Genomic DNA, 24,705 nt, shown 5'->3' with positions numbered 1-24,705 from the left:
GTTGGTTGGTCATTGTTGTTTTTGTTTTCTTGGGAAAAAATATTTTAATTGGTTGAACTCATAAAAAAAAGGATTGACTTTGTAGAGAGATGCCCACCATGTTTTAATTCCTCCCAACACTGGCAGAATTCAGTCTTGGACCATCCTTCTTTCTTCCCTCCCCCCCGCCCCCAATGGGTGCTCACAGCACAAACACCCTCTCCTCTAACGTGGCATGGCTGGCAAGGCAAAATGACCTCTGATCGCTGTTTTCAAACTGGATCAGTTATTTGCTCAGCAGCTTAGGCATCAGGCTGCAGATTCAGAGGCTGGGAGTTCGATTCCCCTGCGGGGCTTCACTGACAGGGGCTGGACTGGGTGACCTTTAGGGGTCGCTTCCTGCTCTGCCGGTCTAGTGGGGGGGAGCCTTTTTCTTTTCATTTTACTTTCCTCCTACCTCTCTTCCAATAAAGGAATGGAAAGCTGCACACAACCATTAATGGTAACTTCTGCTTCCGCTGGTACCATCCACCCTGCCTTCACCAGAGATGTTGCCTAGGTAACTATTCCATGCTCTGGAGCCCACCCTGCCCAACGCCATCCACGCCTATAAATAAATTCTAGCAAGTCGGGTGAACAGCACTGACGCTTCCATGGCCCCATTCAGTCTAAAAAGGAAGGAGGCCAGTCAGTCATCTTGGGCTGCCACCCATCTTCTTCCATAAGCCTTCAGGGTTTTGTGGCCCCTCTTGAGCTGAGCTCCTGTGGCCACACCAGGTCTGCTCATGGGCCACTGGACGACAGAGTCAGCATCTCATTATTAGGATCGGTACCTAATGGTGAAAGACAGCCCGTTGTCACAGCGCCTGCTTTTCTTCTGTATCCTGCATTGCATCAACCTCTGTTTTATGATTGGACCAGAGAAGGTGAAGACAGGCTTAATTTGCATGGAACTTTCCCTCCCCCTTCTGCTACCCCAGTGAGACTTTTTAGGAAATGCAGGTTCGCCCACTGGCACTGCAGGTTAGATTGATCCACTCCAGAGAGCCGGTTCTTTCCTGCAAACCTCCCCTGGATCCAGTTCTAGGAGTCAATGTTTCCGCTCATGGAGACCATGTCCACGGATTCTCTTTCAGAATGAAAACACAGCTCTGGCGTGCCAGCTCTGCTCGGCAGTCGGCAAACCCTTATGAATAAAACAGCGCCTATGAAATCTATATGAGCTCACCGCGGTTCTGATAAAGAGAAGCCAAGCCGCAGATGGAGCAACCCCTTGGAGAAAAGAAAGCTTATCTTTAGAGGACTGAAAAGTGAGAGTAATTTACAGCCTATTTACATTTTAGGAGCATCTGAGAAGGAGGGCCACTTCAACCAGCCAGCCAAGGGTTGCTGATGCCTGCCGGCCTGCAGACACCGAGGGAAGGTGTCTGCCTATGCTTTTCGTACAGTGAGATAGATCTTCAGGTAAGGAAGATCTCTGGACACGTTTGACCAGTGCCGCAAGCTCTATTTCTCCCGATTTACTCAGGTTGATGTGAGGGGAAGGAGCGAGAGCCTTAGGCCCCCTCGCCCTTGGGTTCTTCTTGCACTTCGCAAGCGTAGACCCCATGAAGATAAAATCCATTTTGGATCCTATCTTTCAGAACCTCTCTCTCTCTCTCTCTCTCTCACTCACACACACAAAATTACGGACACAGCAATTCTATGGAAGGACGGGGGGGGGGATACTCTCTTCTCCAGGGCGCCTTGAAACAGTACCCAGGATCCTTCAATAGCTGGCCAGAGGTCTAACCTGGCTGAATCGTGTAAAGACACCCTGTGTTGCCACGGCAAGAGTGCGCTGTGAGCCATCTTCATCACACCCACCCCTCCATGGGGGTTCTGTCTACACTCCCTGCAGCGTTTAACCCCAAAAGTTACCAGTTTCTCAAAACGACACAGGAACTAATGTCAGACCCTTTTGAATTCATTTCTTTTCCTTTCCACCCCCCTCCACATTTTTGGAAGCCTGGGGGGGGGGGTCGATTGGATCCTGGGGCAGAAACTGGATCCCCGAAGTTGTTTGCCAAGATCCAGGCAAAACAGAAAACAATATATATCCGTGCCTTGCAGACGAGAGGGAAGCCTCCTGCCCCCGGCGTTTCCCTAAAGGAGGAATATTCCTTCTTCCCAGCCGCCCCCCCCCCCGCCACCGCCGCCCCCACTAACACCACCCCTACCTGGACGGGGCTGCCAATGCGGTCATTGTGTTTTGGGGGGGGGGGAAGCGTGTGAGAGCCTAGTAATGAGATGATAGCTGTCGCCCCAGCCTCTCGGTTTTCCTCCCGCGGTCCAAACGAGAAAGCCTCATATTTTGAAAGTGATGCTGACATTCCTCAGTCGGGAGCCCTTGCCAAGAACAACTGGAGGAAAGGCTTATCTTGGCCGGGGCTCAAAACCGGGGCCTCAGCAGTGGAAACCGAAAACATTGACACAGCTGGACTCGGGTCGGCCTCTTTCTCTAAAGCTCCTCTCCTGCGGCCGGGAAGGAGCGCTGGGGCCGAGGGAGGCCGCCGCCAACGCAGAAAGGCTCCACTGTTCTCGGGATCGCCATGCCAGCCACATCTAGGGACGGGACGGGACGGGACGGGGGGAAAGTGGGTGGTCTTTCCAAGGTGACTCCAAACCAAATAATCCCCGGGATCGGCTCCCAGGGATTAGGCGAATTAACCCCCTCTTCAGCCAGTCCATCAATATTCAAGCCAGACGGAGATTACATTTGCATATGGAGGGAGAAATGGAAACCTCATCAATTTGCAATAGAGAAGAGGTAATGGCTAATAAACTCTTGCGCAAACCACTAGCAAAAACAAATGCAAACCAGCGTCAATGAGGGCAGGAGGAGTGAAGAGCCGCCAAACGCCAAACTTTCCCTCTGCGCTGAATAGCTGGACGCAGCCGCCGCCGCCTTCTCAGTGACATCAGGCCACTGGTTCCCTTTTCAGACCTAGGGAAAAACCTGCTCACTCTCCACGTTTTGCATCGCATGATTTGAAGGGTTGGTTGAGGGAAACTGAACATCCAGGGAGCACACACACACACAGGGAACTCTGATGCTCTTCCCTGCCCCATCTGCCTGAAATACATACATACACACCCACACACACAACTGGCTCCCTCTTATCTGCTCAGCTCCCCCAGGGGCTGACGGCATCCGCGCTCAGTGTCACCCATTGTCCCAGAAAGAACAAGAGAAGGCTGGATAATTATGGGGTTTTCATTAAATCGGCCCCTGGACTGCCGAGAAAGGAGTGGGAGAGAAGGGAGAGGGTGAAGTTCTCCTTCCCTTAGGGCACCGAAAACAGTGTGGCCTCCCTCCACCCACCCACCCACCCACCGACCCACCCGAAGAAACATAAAGCAAATGCGGTGGCAACCACTGGCCTTAAACCAGGTGGGATTTGCTGGATGCAGGCTTCTGGGTCACACAGGAATCCTCATCCTTTTTCCTGTTTTGTCCTGCAGGTCAGTCGAGCACTAGGAGTTAAAGCAGAAGAGAAAGCTTCCAGTCATTGGAGGGTTCTGTGAACGACTGGAAAACAGTTGCTCCTACCTGTCAGGATCCCACCCATCCGTCAGCCACATTTGTTGTGAGGTAGGTGCATGGCCACTTGCCCACGAGGAGACACCTAGAAGCCCCTCTAAGCTGGGGAAAGGGTTCCAGAGGGAGACCTTTGAGCAGGAAAATTCAGAGAGACCCACCTGCAGATGTCGGTCCATCTTGCAGAGACCGGACGCTCCTGCCGGACCACCGGGAGGCTCCCCTCGGCTTCCTCCGAAGGGCCAGAGGCCGTCTGCCATTGGCCAGGGGCGCTTCTCAGCCTCGACCTTTGCCCCAAGAGATGCGCCTTCCACCTTGGGATGGCCAGCGGAGGCAGCCGGCCAGCCTTCGGCACAGATTCCCAGGCACTCACGGTGGTGAAGGCACCTCTTTGTAACTGTCAACGGAATCAGAGTTTGAATAATTAAAACAATCAAGGATAATTTGCCCCTGCTTTTCGTCAAGCCCAGGAGAGTCAAGAAAGATTACTTTGGTGTCAACGGCCCGATCCATTATTGTTCAAGGGCTAAATCGATTTCCTTCCTTCCGTAGGGCGGCTATTAAGGAGAAAAACACCTTTTCGGCTTTTGCTCCAGAGGTGGGCAGGTCCTGCAGGTCAAGCTTTCCTCTCTCTTACCTGTTAGAGGGTCCAGCCGAGGAATTCAGTGTTATCACTCATGCAACGTTGTTGCTGTTATTTAAATGGGGGGGGGGGCGCTTGCAATGGCATTAACCGTTGGGTTTCCCATTAACTCTTCATTGTTTTGTGAGCCTTTAAAATATATTGTTTGCTTTTGGGGGGGGTGCAAATCTGGTCTCCCGAGTCCCACACTGTGTCCATGCAAGATGCTGGCTCCCTAAGAAGGCTTCCTTCCTCCCCCCCCCCCCCCCCCCCCAAGGAGAGAAGTGTCTTGTTTTGGCATTTTCTTGTTTACTGCCGGAGGATGAACCAGATGAGGATTTATATTCCTTATGATGGCAGATGCTAATTCTAATTTTTTTTAAAAGAAAAAAAATTTTTTTACAAAATTCATGTTATTCTTTTCTACGTTTAAACAGCACTTGTTTGTTCTTCAACATACCAAAAGTGTGAAGCGCGGAGCAGCAACAGGGGAGCAGAGAAGGAGAAACGTACCAGAGGCTGACTTCCAACTACAGTACTAGAACATGGACCTCCGGAAGCAGGCACACCCTGTCTGGCAGCATCAGGCACAGGGAACTTAGAAGCCCTGGGTTCAAATCTAAGCATCTTGGCTTTGCTGGTCCCATCCTCCTCGCATCAGTCACTATTCCACACCTGCTTCACCACACCCTCACCGTGTTGTCTCTTCATGGCTTCATGAAGGAAGAGGAAGCTAAAAAGCATGAGTCTTTTTGGTCCCAGTGTTGTGCCTTTGGCACTACCTGCCACTGGAAAAGCACTCACATACACACCGAGAATTTATCTCAAACTGAATTTGCCCGGGCTGAGGCCCTGGATCAGCTTTGGTGTGGCCTTGAAGAGAGGGCGGGTGGAACCCCCCCCCCACACACACACACAAGGAAGGCCAGCTTCTCTGCCTCTCCCCTCTGGTCTGCATTATCTTCAGAATCTCTGGTCTCCTTTAAAAAAAAATTTCTTTAAACAAACCCAGTAATCCTGACTTCAAACAGGGGGAATTCTTTTGAACAATGGCAAGGCATTTTATTCGTGATTCGGTTTTGTCCAAAGGCTGCTTGACAAGAAAATCGTGATGAAGTTGAGGGCGGGGAGGGGGGGGCTTGGCTTTGCTCTTCCATATGAAACCTATTACACCTCCTCTGAGCCCAGGAATTGGGGGGGGGGGACAACAAAGAGGGGGAGGGAAATCCCAAGCAGGCCTTTTGGATTCTCTTTGAGGGAGGACGGTCAGTCACGGGCCCAGCTGAACCTCCACAGGCGCTTAATGGAAACCAGACTCATGCCAGCAGCCGGGGACTGGGCGTAGCAACCCAGCCTGGCAGGATGGAGAAGAGGGGGAGGGGGAGATAGAGAGTCGGAAAGGAGCCGGGGGGGGGTCCTTCAGGGTGTGTGTGTGCATGAGACAGAATTCCTGGGCTCGCTTCTCCCGCTTCGGAGGAACCCCTTTAAACTCCTGGTGCTTGAAATGCAGGGGAATTTCAGGCCCCCCGTTTCTAAAGCAGGGCTTCTCCGGCCCCCAAGGGCAGAAAAGGGCCAAACCGTGGCTCTTCCCCAGCGAGCCACGGAAGGTTTGTGAAACCTGACCTGCTCGAGGGCTCAAGATTTGAACGAAAGACCACAGAACGGAACCTGGGCCAGCTTTCAGCGCTGATCCTCCAGCAGCTGATTTAGGCAAAGCTGTTTTTGCAGTCCCCATCACATTCCCACTCTGTTAGCCAAAGCGAGTAAGGGATGCTCAGCCCGGCTCAGGACAGGTGCCCTCCAAGGTGAATGGATGGGATCCCGGGAAGGGCTGCTCTTTCTTCTCCCCTTTCCTTTCCTTTCCTGATCAAAGAAAGGTGCGAAGAGTTCAGCATCCAGAGGCATCACCTTAAAGGGGGGGGGGTGTCAAAGGATACGTCCGACAGAGAGAGACCGTCGGGCTTTAAAACAAAAAGCAAAAATCTTTTGAGTCTGGGGTGGACTGAGATGCCTTCCGCACTGGCGCCTCATCTCCAGAGGCAAGGCTTTGACACCTCCTTTTCTTCCTCCTGATGGCTTTTGCGTGCTTCCCCTTTGCATTTTCCGGCCCTCCTCCGCCTTCTTGAGCCGCTGCCCATCTCCTCGGCCAGGCCAGGCCCTCCAGACTAGAATAGAAACCAACCGAGGGAGGCAGGGGGGGAGGTGGGGGCCACACATGGATCCTAAGAAATGTGACCATCGCCACTGCTGCTCCTATGGTTCCCACAGGATAGTTGGCCCAGATTCGAGTCAGGGTCTGCCACTCGCCCACCCGCGCCATCCCTGAGAGCTGGGAAACCCACACCCGGGGCCCTTGTTTCTGTCCACATTTCTCCAAAGAAGGAAATCAGCCTCTGAACCGCTTTGCCCCCATTCCGGAGCCCCAGGAGGGATTTCAAGGAAAACAGCCATAAATCAACCAATGGCCAGGTCTGAGGGGATCCTTCCCCCCCCCAATGCTTCTTCATATACTTGCTCTGTTGTTGCAGCTGTGCTCTCTTCCCGCCATCCGAGACCCTCTCGCCCTCAATCCCACCCCCCGCATTTCTGATTTGCACGGCCCTTTCAGAGAGGGGCTTTCCGGGAAACGTGTTTCTCCATAAACCCATCGGCCTGAAAATGGAGAGAGACGGGGGGGGGGTCCCCCTCTGGCTGCGCACTGCTAAGGTGCAATTGCTGGGCAGTCACCCTGAAAAGCCCACAGAGACTTCACCCTTGTGTTCATTATCCTGAGAGAAGTCTCCTTCCCAGCTTCTTCCCCCCCCCCCAAACACACAAGATCCCTCCTCATTTGGGAAAAAAGAGCATATACTTGGAGGCATGGGTGAAGTTGCTCCCAAGGAGAAAAGGGGCTTTCTCCTCCCTCCCCCCCCCCCAAGGTGTTCAGTATTTGTACTAGCAGGAATAGAGCAAGCAAGCCCTGGGCTGAGAACTAGTGAACAGGTGTGGATGCCCCCCAAAACTCACAATTAGGTAAACATGGGGAATTTGCATATTCCTTGTTCAGAAAATCTCTTCTGAGATAGTGCAGGAGAAAAACTGGTTATAAAAGGCTGTAAAGATGATTTCCATGCCCTGAGACTGCTCTGCTACTATGGAGAAACCAGGTGAGTTAGCCTCTCTCTAGCTAGGAGGAGAAAGAGCAAGAAGCAGCAGAAAATGACCTCAGAGAGAGAGAGAGAGAGAAGGAAGAGGAGAAAGGAACCCTAAGAGTGCCAATCTACATGTAGATCTGGAAAAAACTAAAGGGGAAATCACATTTTTAACCTGGATTGCTGCTTTGTTCCAACATAACAATGAAAGAGGCTGAATAGTTTGTATCTCTGGAGTGCTCTGGGGAAGCATCACCTCTCAGGAAAGATATTGTCTCAGTGACGGTGCATCTCCTATTCAACCTGTGGTTGTTGTAGGATTTTCATGCTGTTTGGTGGTCTTCTGGAGGTTTTTCTTCCTAACATTTTGCCAGTCTCAGTGGCCGGCTTCTTCAGAGGACAGGAGCTGGAACTCTGTCTGTGTTCTGGTGTAGTGTGCAGGATAGTTAAATATTTGTAGCTGTCCAACCTGTCCAAAAATGTCATTCTCTGCTCTTCCACCTGGTAGCACCACTTCCCTCTTGGGGGTGTCAAGCAAAATCGACACAGCTGTGGTAGCCTGGAGGGGCCGTTGCGTGCAGCCCTCCCCCCCCCTCTCTCTGCAGCGGGAATCAGGGTGCCTCTAATTGTCCGTGTTCTCTAAGAGGTGTAAATGGCCTTGTGAGTTACACACACATTAATTAAGTAACACTGCATTTAGCTCCAAATCATGCGGAAGGCGCCCCGTGCTGTGTTTACACAGCCGTAAATTTTCTCCTCTGTTCACGGCTGGGCCAAAGCGGTGCTGCTGCTGCTCTTACCGGGCCAACAGGACCTGATCTCCTTCCCTTGAGAGGCTGAGCACCACCCACAAGGCGGTGGGTCCCCAACCCATCCAGGAACGAGAAACCGGATCTCCAGCCCCTTCTCTGAGCTTGACGTGGCGGGCCGTGGGCGAGACCTGCTTCCTGGCTTCCTCTCTGGCCCAGCTTGGCCAGCATTTCCCATCGCCTTCGCAGGCGGCACGCAAGACTCGGGGTTGGTGCGATGAAAATCTGTGTCGGGCCACAAGTCCTTCACGCCAGTCCGTGCTGGTGGACCTGAAGGCTGGTTCGCCGAGGAGAGCGAAGCACTGGTAATCGGGACCCTTCTCCCCTTCAGTCGGATGTTAAGTGTTCAGGAGTTGTTCTACAAGGTCATTACAAGAAGGGAGAAGGGGGACAAAATCAGAATGAGCTAAACACACACAGAGAGAGAGAGAGAGAGAGAGAGATTGCCTGGGCATCGAGATGCCCCCTCAGTCCTTTTCCAAGGAAGACCCCACTTGGAGGGGGGTTGGTTTTCTCTTGAAATTCCAAGTGGCAGGTGGGGGGGGGAGGAGGAGAGAATGAACCCGCTTTGGGGAATCAAAGCCTCTCCTCCAGGGACTCTTGCACCCCAGTTTCAGGTGTCTGCTAATAATTGATGAAATGAAGAGCCTTTGTCTGGCCCCTGCGTAGGGGGAGGTGGGGGGAGAAGAGAAAGGGGGAGAAAGACGGCCCGGCCGACCAGCCTGGGTGCAATTAGCCAGTAATTTCATAATCTCTTCCATATCCATCTCTTGAATAAAAGGCACCGAATTTGCATAAATAGTTCAAACCTTTGTCCTCTCTTTTTCTCCTGGTAGAAAATCCAAAACATTTGGGGGATTTTCCCCCCCTCCTTCAAATTCCCCCCCCCCGTTGCCTCTTCTACTTCCCAGGTTTCAGGGGCTCCCTAAACTCTGGGCGGATTTGCCATAGAGGGTGTGGGTGTGAGCTTGTGGGAGTGTATATGTGAGCTTGTGTGTGTGTGTGTGTGTTTTCCTTTCCAGCATTAATCAGCCAAAGATCCGAGCACAACCTCAGCAAAAGCCTGCCAAACACAGAAGGGCTTCGTTCTCCCCCACCTCTTTCCACCAGCCATCTTCTCCCACCCCCCACCCCAAAAGGCGGCAGTCTCCCCCCCCCCAAGCAGCAGCAGCGGCAGCATCAACTCCATCTCAGAATGACATGATTGCAGCCCCCCCGCCTCCCCCCACAGTGGATCTGCATTAGTATTCATAGCGCATCTGACTCCAGAGAGGATTAATAGACTCTGATGCCTAATATCCTAGAGAACAATTAATTTGCCCACAGTTTTGTCATGGTTGAAAGTCAAATGCTGGAACCGATCGATGCCAGGAGAACAGCACGCCGAAGCACTGCAGCCTCCTTTTGCTAGAGCTGAATTTTAATTTCCCCATCATTTCCTGCATGCTCCAGCCCCCGCCCCCACCCCGACACACCATAGCGTCTTTTTCTTGTCTTTCTCCCCCCCTTTTCCCTCCCTAATAGATCTAAAAGCCTCTTTTCCTCCTCACACATGACATGTTGGGCTAACAAAAGTCGCTTAAAAGAGAAAAAGGAGAAGTCATCCTTCCATACTTGAGTCTCGCACATTGCTCCTCACTGCGGCCCTCAAAGAGGGACAACAAGGAGGAGGAGGCAGGCAGGCAGGCAGTTCCCACCAGTGGGCGCCTGGAATCACTGGGAATGTCCTGCTGTTAGAAAACAGAGGCTCAAAGTCCGAGGAGGGCATCCCTTCGGTTCTGCTCTGTGCTGGACAAGGCGGCCAGCCATAAGCCACTGAAGATGTCCCTTTGCTGTCTCTTGGACATCGTCCTTGTTCTTCCCCCAGTAAACAGCCAACAGCCAACACAACACCAAGAAGCTTGGTGGAGGAAAGGACCCACAGGCACATACCTCTTCAGGAAGATGGAACGCCAGGAATGTCTAGGGCCCCAGACATGCAGAGACCCAAAAAGTCAATGGACTTTGAGCAGGCAGAAACAAAGTGAACTGAAGAAAAATGAGGCTTCCACACTCACTCTTCTTTGTGAGTGCTGAGAACAGGCAACTTCACATTCATGTCACTGTGCTCTGCACCCCAAGGCTTGCTGCCCCGAATCACCTGGTCCGTTTGTCCAAGTATTGAAGTCTTATTTTTGCCTACCTTGTGTCATCGAAGTGACCAACATGAATTTAACCCAACTCTAGGAGGCAGTGGAAGACAGGAGGGCCTGGCGTGCTCTGGTCCATGTGGCCACGAAGAGCCGGACACAACTAAACAACAACCTTGTGTTTTATTTCTGCTCCGATCTTAACGGTGGCCGTCAAGAGTGCAGACAGCCATCTCTTGGAGGGACCAGGTTGTCTTCGATGGGTGGTAGGAGGAGACCGGCAGTCTTTTAGGATCCGACTTTCACACCCTTTGACTCTCCGATTGCATCGGTTGCCCGAACAGTGTCCTTTGTTGTCTTCTCCCCTTCCCGGAGGTGAGGAGGTCACTCTGAAGCAGAGAGACACCGATACAAACATATATGCCATTTTCCATCAACCCGATCCAGAATGGAGACCGAATTCCAGGAATCGGTCTTGCTGGGGGGGGGGGGGGGCTTTTTGTGTGTGAGCTGGACTGTTTCCCTCACAAGGGCTCGGCTGCTGAGGTTTAATTACAGCCGGCTCCAAATGGGTAAAGCCAGCTAATCAATAGATCTGGGGGAATTAGAATTGTTAATGCAAATGCTGGATTTGAATTTAAGTGCAGCCTTAATGTAATAATTCTGAAATTGGAGTGGTGCATCTGAGCCATGATGGCCCTTTGCTCTCACGTCTCTGCTTCCATGTTGGGCTCTCTACCGTCCTCGAAGGTCCTGCCTGGCTTCATCCAGCTGCGATCTTGGGAGTCAGCAGTGTGACTATCGGGTAAGGAAAACTGAGGATGGCAACTCTGCCTGGTGTTTTTTTTTGGGGGGGGTTGGCCATGAAAGTCTCCTTCTCCCATCCCTGCTACTTAAATTATGGTGAGGGTCTGCCTCCCAAAATTTCAATTTCTCCCCACTGAGCCTCCTGGGAGAAGAGCCAGCCTGGGTGGCCTTGGGCAAGCTGCACAGACCCAGGGGTCCCATCCAGAAGGGAAGGGAAGGGAAGGGAAGGGAAGGGAAGGGAAAAGCAACTTCTGAGGACTCTCTACCTGGAAAACTCTGACATGGATTTCCATGAGTCAGAAAAAGCCTGAGCTCCTCGGTGAAGTCCCCGTGGCAGGTCCCACCACCCTGAAGAGCCACGTGCGTGAGGGAGGGCTCAAGAGAGACTTTCTCTACAACGGATCCTCAGCTGTGGAGGTTCCTCCCAAGGGGAACCAGACTGTGTTCCTCTAAAGAGACTTTTTGGTCTTCAAAGCAAGTTTTACAGCTTGTTTCCAAGTTCCATTTTTCTCTGTTTTAAGTGTTTGCCATTCCAGGGTGCTGGTGGGACAAAGAAGCAACAGAAAGGCTAACCTCTCTCTTCCGTTGTGGAAATACGTGCAATGGGTGCGGGAACCTCGAAGCCCCAGGAACGACAGCCACCTTCTCATTGCAACTGAGTAGGAGGGCAGAAGGGGGGGGTTGTTTGTTTTTGTTTCATTTTTTTTTGGCCCCCAAGGAATCCTCTGCTTTGTGTCTTTCTCCTCCTGACCATTCATTCCTCCCTGCGTCCTTGCCAGACGTGCTTCAGGTGGCCCACGGCCCTCTCCCGTCCCTGCTCAGAGGTGTCCTGCGCGCTCAAGAGCAAGCGGAAGTCATTACCGCTGGCACGCCTGCAGGAACCTGGGATCCATCTTCTGGGCCGATTAAACGCAGGCTGGAGCTTGGGCATAATTATTAGCGAAATGATGGCTGCAGTAATGGAGCTCATCAGTCAGAAGGCTACATCATTCCTAAACCGCCTCTTATGTTGTACCACCTGGATGCAAATTAAGGCAATATTTATGGGCATCCCCCCCACCTCACCCCACTAACCCAGCCCCACCAGAGCCGGGGATGAGGAGATGCTGCTGCTGCTGGGAATGTCAAGGCAAACCACCACCCCCTACGTCCACACAGCTAAATAGGAGATGCAATGGATGCACTGAGGGTGGGGGCCTGTCGGTGACCCTGATTTTGCAGGAACAGCGAAGGGATTATTATGACTGTATAATAGCAATAGTGATAATTCCCCTGCAGCAGCCAGGCCACTAGGTGTGGGATTCCTGCCAGCCTTGGAGGCCCTTCGAAAACCCACTGTGCCCCCTTGATGGGTTTCTCTTCCTCCAGGGGCACGTGGCACATCATTCGCTCATTCTCTCTCTCTCTCTCTCTGTCTCGCTCTCTGAATGGCACCATCCATTTCTACCCCTGAGCAGGTGCAGAATATAATGTCCCTGAATCCTGAGATCTGATTAAACTGTCATAGCTTGAGAGCTACCTCCATAACTCCTCCTGTCAAGAAGGGCTGCTCGTTACCGCCTGATGCCAGAGCCGGGGGGGGGGGCTCTCAGAGGCAGGCCTAGGAGGGCGACTGCCCCCTCCCCCCACTCCGCAGTCACCCGCAGTCTTCCTTATTTAGATGGAATGCCACAGGATTCGGGCGGGATCCCGCAAAGGTGAGGGCATCCTGCATGCAGGCAGTCAGGCAAAGAGCAATCGGCAGGGCAGAAGGGACAGGCAACATCCTCCACAGCTAGAGAGATTTCCAGCCAAGAGCAGAGTCACTTTCCTGGTCTATCATACAGTTTCCAGCCTCTGACCTTTTTCCAATCCCCCCCGCCCATCCCTGCCAAGGACACAAACAGGTGGCTGGCCTCATCCTTAGAAGCGCAGATCTCTGAAAGCACCTCCGCCTCCACTGCCAGGTTTCTGCAGCTGCCGAGGCTGCAGATTAGCTTGGCTTTATCCCTGTCAAGAAATCTGTGTGGCGCCCACTGGCACTTTGAAACAAGGGGTGTCAGAGTGATGACGTTTTGCCATCTTCTAATTGCAAAGCTGCCACCTGTTTCTGCCACCACTTCCTTCTGCATCGATCCGGTTTGCCATCTTGGTTCAAAAGGGGAGGGGGACTGCTGGCAGTGTCGTTCTCACATCCTGCCCTGGCTCGGGCATCTCCAAGGGCAGCCCCGTGTGGAAGGCACTGCAGTCGCCTAAACAGGAAGAGGGCAGCACATGAACTACTAAGATCAGGTTGTTCCTGTCCAGCGAGGATCTTAGTTGCAGGATTTCAAGACATTGAGTTGTCGCCAATAATGCGACCATGTGGGGCGGATATGGCATTCTTTCTAAGGGGCTGCCACCAGCCACTCCCCGCTCTCCACCGCTGCCACCAAGCCACCCTCTCCAGCTCCTGGGGCTCCCAGGAAAGGGGTTGAGATTTATGTTTTTGGACTACAATTCCCAGAATGCCCCAGACAGCGAGGAGTTGTAGCGCAAAAACACAGATCTGCATTCCTCTTGCTCCACAAAGACACAAAGCCTCCCACGGCCCAGAGGAAAGGGAGGTGAAGCCTCAGTTTTTCCATCTCAGCTTCCGGATTTTAAGGGAACCTCCCCAGGAAATCGAAGCCCAGCGTCTAGCGTAGTGCGGCGGCTGCATCATCTCTCAACTCCTGCAGCCTATAAAAGACCGGAGGCGGGCTGGCTTTGGTTATCCACCAGACTGTTAAAATGTTCTAAGCAATCTCTCTCTCTCTCTCTCTTTATTTTTTGAAGGAAAACAAGTCTTTAGAAGCAGAGGTGACCCCCAGAAGTGATAAGTGAAGAGGTTCACCCGAAAGTCTGTTATCAGCTGTTTGTGGCTGGCGCTGCCTCAGATTTCTCATTTCGATGTGATGGCAGCTGAAAATTGGATAGATACCGCCTTCACCTCAGACAAGACTTTCCCTTTTTTGTGTGTGTTCAAGGGCAACCAGAGTGGTTTACCCTCCGAGGTCGCGGGAAATCGTTGGGAGGTGCCTGGAGCCCAGGGGCTCGGCAGGAGGAAGCCAAGCCCCAGCTGGCAGGAGAGGTGCGGGCGTGGGGTGTGCAGTGGCTTAAAGGGGTGGAATCTGCAAGCGGAAGGAGAGACACAAGTCAGAGGAGCGCATCTTCTTTCGAAGGCGCCTTTTGCCTCTTGGGCAAAAAGAAGAAATAAGGGCCCTGCACTGGATTCAGGCAAATCCCAAATTCCAGACTGAATCGGACTGATCCAAACAGGATCCAAGAACCATGTTCCAATTAGGTTCCAAAGTGAAGAGAAGTGGATTTATGAATTTAATTCCAATCCTAGCACAAATCAAATCAAATCAGATGGAGCAGAACTTAACTTTTGGCTCTTGTCTTTTCAAAGGAAACATTGAAGGTGTCTGCTTTGCAAACCCCAAAGATGACCTGCCTGCATTCTGAAGGCCTTACTCTCCTCTTTAAGGTCTATCATATTGCATACTTCCATGTGCATTGGTGCAAAAGTTTAAAAAAATTATTATCATTTCGGTTTCCCACTGCATGGACTTTCCAAACTTACAAATCAATCCAGGTCTTGGCCGCAAAGTAATTGGATGGGACGCACGTTGCTGTGGTGATGACAGAGATTTGTAGTTCTTCAGCAGGACTATCTACTCCAGAATCTAATACCTAGGTAAAAAACAGAGGACTATTAAAGCCAATTGCTCGTCCCACAGGAGAGCAGATCCGTGTGACCAATAGCTGAAAGGGACGACGACATTGACATCCATGGGTATCCCATGATGCAAGATTTAGTTAAGACTAGCTATTGGAATTTGGACAGAGAAGTTATAATTACTGCTTGAAGAAATGCATGTCAGGATGATGCTGGAGGAAAAAAAACCGTAACTTCTATTTTACAGAAGCCTCTAATGCTGGTTTCTGTTTGTGCAGGTCTGCTCAGCCATTATGGAAGAGCCACGTCATTTTGCCTCTCATTTGCTAAGGAGGAAGAAGAGGAATAAGGAGAGACCACAGAGAAAGGAGGAGGAAGAAAGTTTAAGGATACCAATCTATGAGTAGATCTAGAGAAGAGGGTCATAAAAAATGATCGTCAGAATGCAGTCTTGGCAGCAGGCTCCACCCCCTCCAAGGAACAGTTAATTAGTGCACTTAATTTGTACATAATTATGACCTTGTGAGCTGTCCAGCCCCATGGTGCTACTCTTGAACTGCTCTGGTGCTTTGCCAACATCATTTAGCTGCTCAGAGTGTTCCTCGTCTTCTCTTCTGACAAAACTCCTTAAATAATTCAGAGAACTTAGTCATGGAATGAAATCCAAAATATCCCCAGTTGATTTCTCTGATTCTTTACAGCCTCTCTAACCAACCCACTATCCCAGTCTCCGTTGGTTTTTCTGCTCCACCAAGCGGGAGGTTGGGTTGTGGATGTGGACAGCCACATTTCCATTGGAAAGCCATCCTCTTGGGCAGCAGGCAGGACCTGATGGCTCTTAGGGGGAGTCGGTTCTACATTTTCTGTCCAAAACTCTGACTGGTGCCTGAGGGCGTTCAGAGGGAAAAGCCTCAAGGGTGTGGCATGAGGTCTTAAGGAATTGGGGGGGGGGTCCTTCCCCAGGCCTCCCACCAAGGAGTCCCATCTCAAGGCAGAGCCCCCCCCCCGCAAGCCCAGGGGGCGAGGCAAGCACCAGTAATTTCATTTTGCAGATGCAAAAGGAGAGCAGCAGGTGGGCCAGGATGTGGAAACCAACATTGATTTTTCTGGTGGCCCTTTAAACCCAGCTGCTCTGCCGTGGCGACACCAGCTCCCGGGATGCGACGACTCTGTCTAATTGGGTTTGATTTTTATTTTTCGCCGCCGCAGTGTAATTATGAAAGCCTGCCATAATTATTGAAACACAACTAGAAGTATTTCATTATTAAAATACCCCTATGGCCCATTATTAATTCATTAAATAAATTTGGATTATGTCTCTCAATAATTAATGGGCTGAAGTTTATTCTGTGGGTTCTTTCTTTTTATTAGTAATGTGTCAGTTGTTGGTTTGAAAGAGAGAACCGAACCTGGGGGCTGGAGCCGGGAGGCAGGGAAGTCGGCAAAATACCAGCTCAATGAGGATCAGGAAAAAAAAAGTTTTGGCTGAAGGAGGTTGGTGGGAGAAAAAGTGGAGGAAACTTTGCAACCAACTAAGGAGCAGAACAGGCTGTTTTCTGGAGACCCTCCCTGTGTGTGCGTATCTTTGTGTATGTGCACAACAAGACAATTCCCACCCACCCAAGAGTCTCTTTTCCTTACAAAATTGGAGGATTGTGAGCCAGGGACAAGGTGGCCTCTGACACACACCCCAAAGAAAAGGGGGGGGGAATTGGCACCTGCTTAGATAGGTTTAGGTCTCCTCGTTTGTATACAGAGAGACAGAATGAGAAAGAATGTTTATAAGGAAATGATAATGAAATTGCTGTGCAATCATTATCCCCGTTTACAAACCTTCGAAAGAAATGAATACCAGTCTGGGCTCTTAAATCACAATGAGGTGTGAAACGCAACCCAAGGCCCCTATCCCTTTTTCAACGCTTGACTCTTGTGCCTGAAGAGGTTCCATGAAAGCGAACACTCAAACATAGCAGCTCATCTTTAAGGAGACACCTTGTCTGTTTTGGTTTTTGCTTTGTGTCTCTTGCTAATATGATAAAACATTCCAACTCACGCAGGTGAAGTTGGTGATGACCAGGGGAGCCCCCGTCTACTTCCTGCTGGTGAATAGGCTGTCCAGGTGCTGCTGGTGCTGCTGCTTCTAGCAGCCCTTGGACAAGGGGAAGAAGCCCCCCCCCCCGACCGCCCTCTTCCAGCATCCCGGGAAGGCAGGATACATTCCAAGGAAAAAATTGCTCCGTGGCAGACCTTCAAGCAAAAGATTGCCCTCTCTCCCTACATGGCGGGGCCATTCTAGCTGGGGGGGGGTCCCCATCCTCATCATCTTAGAACTGCAGAGCCAGTAGGGACCCTCTGAACCATGGAGCCCAGGCCAAGGAGGCACAGTGGGGAACTGAACTCCCATCCTCTAGCCTCGCGGCCAGAGACATGCTGAGCTATCCCGTGTTCTCCCTTGCTCTCTGGACGGATGGGGTTCTCCTTGCAGCCGCCTCCCTTGCTTTTCCGCTTGAGGAGCCGTCCCTGAAGCCCCTCACCCTCTGGTGTCCTTCCGGAGAGAGGGGATGACTGACAGCAAGGACCAAAGCCCAAATTTGCTCTGCTAAGTTTCCCAATCTCCTCTCTTTCTCCCTCTCTCTCTCTCTCTCTGTGCTGGAAGAGGCAAGGAGTGTCTGTCAGGATGAAAACAAACAGAACAGAGTTGAAAAGGTTACCGGGAACTAATGGATGGCTTCTTGCGTTTTTCTCTCCAGTGCTTTTGACCAAATAAGACTAATTTCAAAGAGGTTGGCGCTCCCCTGATTCATAAGCTGTCACTGCTCCTCTGACAGATAAAAGCCTCTTGGCCGCCTGGAGGAGGCATGAGCCAGGAGCATCCTGCCTTATGTCCGTCTGGAGATCAGATCCCGGCTTGGGGAAAGCGTGGCCCGTTGCCCGTTCAGGTAAGCTGGCCTAGCCCAGGCTGGGGGACCATCCCTAGCCAGCGCCAGTGGAAGCAGCCGCCCAGACTAGGGTGGCCACGTCCGCAGCACCTCCTTCCCTGAGAGGCCAGGACCAGACCCTAATGCCAAGGCAGAGGAGAGACTCGGGTGAGGTGGGCTGAGGGAGGAGGTCAAAGATTGTGAGGAAACCAGATTGATTCTGAGCAGCAAAATGGACACCAAAAGCCCCCTCCTCTCCTTCTTGGGTTTTTTTTTGGAAACTGGAAGATCTCTGGGCTCAAACCCTTGCTCACCAGGTGGAGAGAAGATGCTCAAGCCGCCTTTACCACCACCCTGCAGGCAAAAATGAAGCTTTCTCTTCTTTCAGAGCTGCTCACCTTGAGCTTTGTCTTCTTGCCTGGTGACCCAGAGAATCACAACAACTCACTGAAGCTGCAGGCCGTGCCATGGGAGCCGGTGACCCCCACAACCCCTTGGTGGGCCAAGGATAAGACCAGATCCTGGCCCACGGACCCTCGATCCCCAGGCGCCTCTGCTCCCATGCTTGCATATCCTGCCAGCCGACTCTCTCTCCACCCTCCCTTCGTGTTCTCTTTGCTGCTGCCACCGACCACCAACAAGCCTTCCACGCCGGCAAACGTGACACCAGCTTCCCCCAGGAAGTTCTAATTCACATCTTAAGCAACAAAAGGTCTCTGAGCTTCTTCTTGTCTACTTAGTCATACCGTATTTGGCCTCCGTGAGATGAAATGCTAAGCCGAGGGAAGATCAGAGAGAAATTGTATGATTTCCACATTATGGGATAATTCCACGGCTCACTTACCAAACGCGGGAGATGAAGAGCCTCTGCCGCTGTCTCTCCCCCCCCCCCCCCGGTTGTGCCAAGGGAAACCCCCAACGCCTGGGCTGCCGTGTTGTGAAAGAGAACAGAAAGGGATAAAAATGAGTGCGGGGCACCTCCAAGCCAGGAGGCAGAAGACGGACACACCTTGCGTGGCCTCTGCCCACTCCATGTCTACGTGTCCTTCCCATTTGGTAGCAATAAACGTTTTGAGAGGATGGAATCCAAAATGTTTGTGGGAAGAAGGGACCCCCAGAAAGGAGGCTGGATGAAGCCGGGCATCTTCCTTCCCAGGTAAGGATGGGAAATTCTGGTCCAGTAGCCAAAATGGCAGACCAGTTTTGGCCCTTAAGCCCTTCGTGACGTTGCCAAGGTTGCTGGCCATGGACTGCTGCTCCAGGCGGAAGGGGTCGGGGCTGGGGCAGTCCCAACAAAGAGGCGTTCCCCTCAGTCACTTGTGGAACGAGAAGCTCGTTATTCGTAAATCCCACGGAGTCAATGGTCTGCTCTCGTCCAAACGAGCAACAAAGGCACTCACCCAAGGGCTCTGTGTGTTGGCCCTGCCCTTGGTGGCGCAGCAGAGAGGGCTGAAAGCAGCCGGCCTTTGGAGCCCTTACAAAACTCATTAAAAGGCTGGTCCAAACCTCACACCCGTGGACTCGACTTTTCAGGAGGAGCAAGCCTCGGCCGTGAGGTGCTCTTCAAAGGCAGGGAGAGCCTCAAGTTTTAAGCGCGACTGCTCTGATCTTCACACACCCAAATCGGACTTCACTGGGTCCTGCCAGATGTGGTCCGGAGAGCTCCTGAAAGCCCAGGAAGGGGAGAGGAGCTCCAGGCAACCAGGTGTGGGGAAGCCACCTCCACCCGGTGCAAAGCAGGCGCCATGCCCTCCGACGCAAGACAGAGAGGGCGCCGCCACCCCCACCCCCACCCGCAACGGAAGAGAGATGCCTTCCTCTGGCTGTGTTTACAGGCCAGAAGAGATAATATTGGTTCAATTAATTAATCTGTTTTTCAAATATAGAGGGAGGATGAGAAAGTCAGGCTTCCTCCCGCCACTTCCTTCCAGATGGGATGGCACCGGCCACCAGGGTCCCTGTTAGAGGCCGGTTGTTGGAAACATAAAATCAACATAAAATCCCAAAGAGAATATAGGTAAGGTCCGAATGTGAGCAGCCACCCTGCTAGGGAGACCGTGAGGGTGGCAGCTGCTCTTGCAAGCTAGGAGGCCAGGAGACGCCTTGGGCCCTTCTCTCTGCTGGCTTCGAGAGTCCTTCAGCCCCACAGGCCTTCTAGCCGGGCTGGAGGGGAAAGAAGCACAGGCGCCTGTAACCGACTGGAGGGGCAGATCCTCTTTATCCAGACCCATCCACACTCTCTTCTATCTGTGGGGTTCAGGCAAACCATGGACCTTCTTTCCAGACCTCAGGCGGAGACAACTGGGAGGAGGGCTGCCTTGCCAGTGGGCAAGATCCGTGCTGTTTTTTTCCTCTTCGTCGTTATTAACAGATGGGGAAGCTTTAGACCAAGTTCATGAGAAGCAAGTAGCAAATGGCAGCCGCCACCTTTGCCACTGGTTAATGAGGTGCGCTTGAAATATTGGGGTTCCTGATAAGCCATTATGCAAATTCAGCTCCTTGATGGCTCCAGGGTGAGAGTGAGAGATAAACAGGAGGCTCGGAAGGTACGTCAGCTGCTCATCCTCAGGGAAGAGGCTCAGGGCTGCAAGCTGCGCATGAGCATCATCGAAGGAGGAGGAGAGGATGGGCAATGGATGCTCCCCTCCTTGACCCAGGGCCAAGCCAAACCTGGAGATGACCAGGCTGTGCGGACAGCAAAGAAACCGGCTGTTCCTCAAGGCTTTTTCAGGGTGGGCCCAGGTCACCTCTTGGCCCAGATTGGCCGCCTGCCTCTTTTTCAACAAGGGGCAGCTCACCTTGAGCTCGCTCTGGTGTGTTTTCTGCATGACTCAAAGGGGGGAGGGGAAGTTACTTCCTTTGCAGAGAGATGCTCTGGGCAGCTCCTCGAGTCCCTAAGGAGGAAAAATAGCTGTCCTCGTCTCGCTCTGCACCTGGAAGCGGCGCATCTTGCAGGGTTTGAACAATTCCCTCAACCAGGTGTCTCTCTCAGTTGAGACGACCTAGATTGAAGAGAGATTGGAACCTGACCGGGATCCTTTCCATCCATGAGCCATCCCTCTCTTCTGGAGGGGCATCACCTCTCAACCAGCTCTTACATGACCACCACCACCCCCAGCGCATGTGACCACGGCTGCTTTCAACTAAAACTCCCAGAATCCTCCAGAAAGCTGGTTGAAATGGATGTTGGGACTTGTACCTCCAAAGAGTAGCTTTCGGGAACTCGGCACCGTCCTGACCCAGCTGCCATCCCCAGTGGGCGCCTAGCAGTGGGATGGGGTGGCTGCCTGCGATGCCAGCTGGCTAAGGGCCACTCCCAGTCCTCCAGCCAAGCTCAGAGCTTCCTTCCCAGTGAATATTGCAAACTCCCACCTACCCTCCACTCTCTCTGTTTCTCTCTCTCACACACACACAAACCAATAACTGTTGAAAAAGAACACGGCAGGGCTGGTCGGGAACCCCTCGGCATGTTTGTCTTGGCCAGCTTTCGGCCAGACAGTGGGAGTTATAAATAAACATTTCAGCAGAATTCGGACGTCCAACTCCCTCGGCTCGTTGGGGGAAATACAAGAAAGTCTATCTCCCCCCCCCCCAACATTCCCATCCCACCCGCAAACCCCCCCAAGCCCCCTCAAGAGGCAGCCCTCAGGGCCCCTCCAGGAGATGACATCAGCCGCTGCAAGCAGAGTGGAGAGGATGACCGCATGTGTGTGCACAACTCACGTTACAGGGAAAGAAAGCTCTCTGCAGCAAAGAAAGTCACACCCCAAAACCCCTCTTCCAGCCCCCCCAGCCCACTTTGGAGAAGGAGAGGGTCGCCTTTCCTGGCAACTGAGCGGTTTTCCTTGGGCCAAAGGACAATTCCAGAGTTCTCCTCCATCTGCCCTGTTTCGGCCATCTCTACGAGTCACCCCAAGAAGCCATTTTCAAGTCCTGCAAGATCCTTAACATTCAGCGCAAAACAAGGCAGCCCCCCCACCCCCTTTAAAGTCCCCATGACTTCAGAATGCTGTACAAAACTACAGGAACCTCGCCTGGAAGGTGGTGGAAATTCTGATCCAATTGTGGCAAGAGTCAGACCCAACAGTACTAAGAGGTAGAGGGTCCTCAAAGCAAAATCCAAGCGTGGAGCCCTCTGTGCACAGTTGCGCATTGGGTCAGCTAAGGGAACCATTGCATTGCTGGAGGTTCTCCCAGCATAACTGGTTGGGCTCGTGAGCTGCATGTATGCATGCGCACACACACACACACAAATGCAAACAGGCACACTGGCAGATAAATCAGAAGCACAGGGAATGCCAGAGCCAGGACGTCATTCGGAACTAGGTAGCCATGCCCAAAACATCACCCAGTTGGGCCACAGAGACAGCAGGAATGTCATGATGAAATTGTGGGACTGAGGCTGTCATGGAGAGACAGACTTCTATAGTCTAACCCTGTCTCTCTGGGCACCCCAAGAGTAAAGACAGACCAGATTTGCTGAGGCTTTTGCCTGCCCAGAAGTGATTGAGTGGGGAGGGCTTCCCTGTTTCCCAGGGAAGTCGGTTCCTCCTCTACCACCACCACTTCTTCAACCCATTTTTGGCCACTTTCTGGGGTCCATATAGCTGAGGATGGGGAATATAATTCCTCTTCCCCACTCCCTTACTTTCTCTGCACTGGCTTTGCAGAAGGGTGGTTTCGTCGTCATCCTCCTCCTCCTTCGGACATTCACACCAGCTTCTGCAGCAGGCTGTCCTCAGCCGCTGGCAGAATTGGCCTGCCCCCATACACACCACTGGGGCCTCGTCTGAAAAGGACACTCCCATCTTTGTAGTTTTCAAAGGAGCAGACATGCTCCTCTGTGCAAACATTCCAGGCAAGAAAACAAAGCAAAGCCATACAAAAACAGAACAAGGAAAGGACAAAACAGAGTAGCACTTCTACGGGACCTCAACATTTTGGTCTCTTCTTGTTGGGTTCGTTTTGTTTTGTTTTTGTCTGAAATGAAAAAAGACCATGGCTGAAATCCAGGAGTAAGTGGCAACTCAAGCAGGCCCACTGAATCTATGGAACGTCCAAAAGAATCGACTCATTAAATCCCTATAAGACTACTGAGTTGAAGGCCAGAGAAAGGGAGGAGAGAGAGGGTCGCCTGCCCATGTGCCACTTTATACAAAAGATTGTGGGACACCATCAAAATAGCCACCATGTCTCTTTACACCCCACCAGAAAGGAGGACTCCAATACACATGTGTCAGGGTGCAGGTGGTGCACAGTTGCCTTCAACAGCCAGCACACCAGGATCCAGCAAAGAGCACAGAGGGCCAAGCCCACACTCACCCATGGGACCAGCTAGCCAGGATGGGAGACCAGGACTGGAACCGGGCCGCAGGTGTGGGAGTGCTGAGCCAGAGCAGGAATGCTGGGTCAGGAATGCTGGCATTAAGAGCAGGAGCAGAACCCAAGAGCTCTGTTGCTGAGGCAGCTTCTGGGAGGGAGAGCGTCCTTCCTTAAGTAGGCCTTCCCTCCGGACTCCCAGGTGGACCTCATGAAAGCCCCAGCAGCTGCAGCCCTGGCAGGGCCTGATCCTGCAAACACTGGGCTCTTCCTGGGACCAAGCTGGCCCCAATCCTGCACCTGCCAGGGCGGTGGTGCAGGGGAAGCCCTGCTGCCAACCCAGATCCTGAAAGAACGGAAAGGCATGAGCAAATTTTCCAGTGCAGATGCAAAATCATGCTTTTGCTATGCAAATGAACATTTCAATGCATCTCACCGGAGGAAGGTAGTGACTAGGTGACCCATGTTCCTGCTGCTACCCAGGTGCTGCTCGGAGTGGAGGATGGGCCACTCCCAGGTTCCTGATCTCCCTCCTCCTGGCTTTTTATTTTTATATCATCAGGAGGATCCACAGGAGCAGCCCTTCAAATGCAGAACATTTTCAAAAGGAGGACTGTCCTCCTTAAAAGAGGACAGTTGGTCACTTTGGTTGGGTCTCCCTTCCAGGTCTACTTGGGAGGCAGGAAAGCAGGACTTTGACTGTGGACCCAGAGGCCCATAGTGGAGAGGGGAAAGCACAGCAAAAACCCCATCCCGAGGAAGGTGCTGCAGGGGAAATTCAGAAGCAGGTGGCCTGCAGGACTTTCCTGGCTGCTGAAGGTGGGACTCCTCTCACCAAGAGCTGAGCTGGGATCCCCCTCCCTGTGTAGTGCCTCTGCAGGAGGGGACCCTGTCTGGGTTGGGGGAGTCTGCTGTCTGGCCAGCTCACACACTGGGTTCATCCATGGGACGCAAGGAGATAAGCCAGCCCAAGCATCCGCCCGCCGCGATGGGGAGGAACCCCCTTCCAGAAGTCTCTCTTTGTCTGGAGCTGCCTTTCAAACCCTTCCAGCTGTGCTCAGTTGACCTCTCTGGGTCCAGCCAAGAGGTCCGCGGCTCCCCTTTCCTCACAGTGGGGAGAAAGGGAACGCGAGGCTGCGAACACGCTCTGTGTCCAGAGGTTTTGCTCTATCCAAGGCGGGAGGGGGAGGACCACGGAGGCCATGGAGAGCCCCCCAGCTCTGCTTTCCACGTGGAAGGTCAGCCAGGGAGAGCGAGCGAAAGAAAAGAGAGACGGTGGCAGGTTTTTAAATCACCGGCGATTTAATCTCATGTTCTCTCTCTAATGCAGACCACATTGCTTGGCCCAGGCCGTTGACTGGGCAGCATCTGTGGGTTTCCAGCGAGGAGACACCGGCAGGCCCTTTGCTTCGCCAGGTGAACGGAGACCTGGAGCCCGCTGGGGCCGGAGCTAGGATTACAGCTTGTTTCTCTTAGGCGCTGCGCCTCGGCAGGAAAGCTGAGCCCAAACGGAAACTCAGCTCCGAAAGAATTTGGCCTCTCCCGGCTGGGGAGCTTCTGTCCGTCTGGGAGAAGGCAGGGTCCCTCCCATCCTCAGCCCTGCCTTTCCCCCCCTCCCTCCTATGAAGGGTTTTGGGAGCAGTGGATCAAGAGAGGTGTCCAGGCTGGGCTCTGTTCCCAAACCATCCTGTCTGACGATCTGTCCCCCAGTTGTAGAGGCTGCGAAATC

General features: G+C 52.5%; 3 long non-coding RNA genes across 5 annotated transcripts; 2 read left to right on the top strand and 1 right to left on the bottom strand.

Moving 5' to 3' along the window:
• Positions 1-2,305: 2,305 nt before the first annotated feature.
• LOC140702634 (uncharacterized) lies at positions 2,306-4,751 on the top strand. The gene is made up of 3 exons (XR_012081854.2): positions 2,306-2,788; positions 3,484-3,613; positions 4,619-4,751. It is a non-coding gene; the product is annotated as an uncharacterized LOC140702634 (long non-coding RNA).
• A 2,453-nt stretch (positions 4,752-7,204) lies between these two features.
• LOC110083405 (uncharacterized) lies at positions 7,205-23,075 on the bottom strand. 3 transcript variants are annotated; one of them, XR_012081856.2, is made up of 3 exons: positions 22,980-23,075; positions 14,644-14,753; positions 7,205-8,479 (listed from the first exon to the last, which is right to left on the bottom strand). It is a non-coding gene; the product is annotated as an uncharacterized LOC110083405 (long non-coding RNA). The 3 variants fall into 3 exon arrangements; XR_013539264.1 differs by lacking the exon at positions 7,205-8,479 and adding an exon at positions 14,072-14,188; XR_012081855.2 differs by lacking the exon at positions 7,205-8,479 and having other exon boundaries at positions 14,381-14,753.
• LOC140702637 (uncharacterized) lies at positions 14,453-16,066 on the top strand. Its single transcript, XR_012081858.2, has 2 exons — positions 14,453-14,547; positions 15,018-16,066. It is a non-coding gene; the product is annotated as an uncharacterized LOC140702637 (long non-coding RNA).
• Positions 23,076-24,705: the final 1,630 nt, after the last annotated feature.

The sequence above is a fragment of the Pogona vitticeps genome, chromosome 14, assembly GCF_051106095.1.
Source record: "Pogona vitticeps strain Pit_001003342236 chromosome 14, PviZW2.1, whole genome shotgun sequence".
NCBI lineage: Eukaryota > Metazoa > Chordata > Lepidosauria > Squamata > Agamidae > Pogona > Pogona vitticeps.
This window is presented reverse-complemented; position numbering and strand designations above follow the sequence as displayed.